Below are 2,499 nucleotides of genomic sequence, written 5' to 3'. Positions count from 1 at the left end.
TTTATTGATTTCAGAGAGGAAAGTAGTGGGAGAGAGATACAGTAACATCATTGATGAGAGAGAATCATTGATCTGCTGCCTCCTGCACGCCCCACACAGGGGATGGAACCCACAACCCAAACATGTACCCTGAACTGGAATGGAACTGTGATCTCCTGTTCTTCAGTCGATGCTAAACCACTGGCTGTGCTGGTTGGGTAAAATGGTTAATATTTGACTTCAGGTGCATTTTGTAGTTTTATTCATAAAATTGTCCACACTCAGAGCTCAATAATTGCTCAGGTTTTACATATATGAATGCCTGCATATTAGAGACCAAATGCGTGGATCCTGGGTCCTCACTGTTGCAAAAATATAAGCTCTCATACGCAGATGAGTTAGCTTCCCTGGTAAAATATCCACAATGAGCAGATAGATTAGAGTAACTAATTATGGCCCTGGCCGCTGTGGCTCATTGCTTAGAGCATCAGCCGATGCCCCACAGGGCCATGGGATTGATTCCCAGTCAAAGGTCACAGGTGTGATCCCTGACCCCTGTCAGGCCTTGTGCAGGAGGCACCGATCCATGTGTCTCTCTCACATCAATGTTTTTCTCTTCCTCTCCCTCTCTCCCCATCCCCTTGTCCCTTTTACTCTCTTTGAATATCAATGGAAAAAAATATCCTCCGGTGAGGATTTTAAATAAATAAAGACTCACCATTTTCCAAACTGTGAGCCCATATTTCTGCTCAATCCTGACTTCTCCAGGCAAAGCCAAACTGTGATCCAAAGTGACTCAGAAGTAAAGTCTAAACTCAAAATTCCCAGGGAGCCTGAAAGAATCCATGAAAGCAGGCAGGACCCTTCTCCAGCAGAGAAAGGGTTCATGGAGGGACTGGTAGCAGTTAGGTCATGAGAAAGGGGAGAGCTATGGGGACACTGGGCTTGAGTGGCATCAACTCCTCACACAGCCCCACTCCTGTCTGGTTCTCAGGAGCAGCCGACACCATCAGCCCCTCAATGAACAACTCTGACCCCAAGAGTGGTGAGTAGGAGACACTGTCTGTTATGGGCTCAGCACAGATGGTGGTGTCCTGTCAAGGGGAGGGGATGCCTGGGTGGAAATCCAGGGTCTGGTTGACATTGTCCTGCCCTGACCTCTGTGACCTGTTTTCCCACAATTTCCAGCCTCCCACCCACAAGACTACACCATGGAGAATTCCATCCGGATGGGCGTGGCAGGATTGGTCCTGTTGGTGCTCGGGGTGCTGCTCCTTTGGTCTCGAAACAGCCAGATAAAGACCCAGGAAGCAGCCAGGACATGAACATGGAGGGAACAATGCACGGTTCAGAGAGGAGGATCTTGGGAAGGTTCTGGAAGATAATGTGGAACATATGCTGAGAGACCTGTCTGGGACTCCTTGCAGTTGGAGGAGTCATCGCTCATGTGCCGGGACTAGTTCTGGACCTTCTGCCCTTGAACTGTGGTCCTTTCCCTCCCGACCACTGTGAGTCCTGTGACTGGTTCCTGACTTTCCCCATTTTGGTGAAATTAGCATTTATCCCACATGGCAGGTACAGGCCCACACCTCCCTATACTTTCATGGAATATGTTTTCCTTTATTTCTAACCACATGAACCTTCATGTCAGTATAGAGTCCCCATCTCCTGAGTCCAGAGTGTGCAATCTATTGTAGCCATCTACAAGGTGCACAATCCATCCTGCAAGAGGTAAACCCACAGGAGGTCCTAACGCCCTCTCTGGACTCCACACGCCCCTCACCTGGCCTCGGAGGCCACCGCTGTGCTTTCCACATAAACTTCACCCCTTGGGATCCAGACATGGTTGTTTGAAGGGGTCGCCTGGTCTGCGCTGCCTCTGAAAACCCCAATGTCCAAATCACAGTGCAAGACATAGAAGACATGTTACAGATGTGCATCCTTGAAACCTATGTCCTGTTATTCACCGATGGCACCTTATTAAATTTAATATAAAAAATTACTGCCTGCTGCCATTTGCCACTTTCTCTGGTATATATGTCCCCTTCACGGCCATCATCAAGAGCCCAAGTATGGTCCTCAGGCAGACGGAAGCGATAATACACAAACTGACTTTCACAAAACAGTACAAGCCCATGTGGGACACCATTAACACCACACTGATAGCCCCACAGTGCTCCTAAGTCCCTTCTAGTTGATGTGTCACAATGGTTTCTACTTCAAGGTTGGGGCACAGTTTTCATGAAAACACAAGACCATGCTCCCAACCCATCCAGATGAGATGCACAAAGGAATGTTTTACTATCAGTGTGGGAGAGAATTGTGAGTCCATAGAATCCTACCGCATTACTAGTAGGAGTGCCAATTATATTCATCAATTCAGAGACTACAGTTGACACACAATTCAATATTTATATTTTTCAACTACAGTTGACACACACCATGGTGATTAGACATTATATAACTTTTTACGTGATCATACTGATAAATCTTATACCCATCCAACACCATACATAGATA

General features: G+C 47.1%; 1 long non-coding RNA gene across 1 annotated transcript; it reads left to right on the top strand.

The window, feature by feature from the left end:
* Positions 1–703: 703 nt before the first annotated feature.
* LOC106727618 lies at positions 704–1,981 on the top strand. The gene is made up of 2 exons (XR_001363846.1): positions 704–1,024; positions 1,168–1,981. It is a non-coding gene; the product is annotated as an uncharacterized LOC106727618 (long non-coding RNA).
* Positions 1,982–2,499: the final 518 nt, after the last annotated feature.

This window comes from Myotis brandtii, unplaced genomic scaffold (genome assembly GCF_000412655.1).
Source record: "Myotis brandtii unplaced genomic scaffold, ASM41265v1 scaffold45551, whole genome shotgun sequence".
NCBI lineage: Eukaryota > Metazoa > Chordata > Mammalia > Chiroptera > Vespertilionidae > Myotis > Myotis brandtii.
This window is presented reverse-complemented; position numbering and strand designations above follow the sequence as displayed.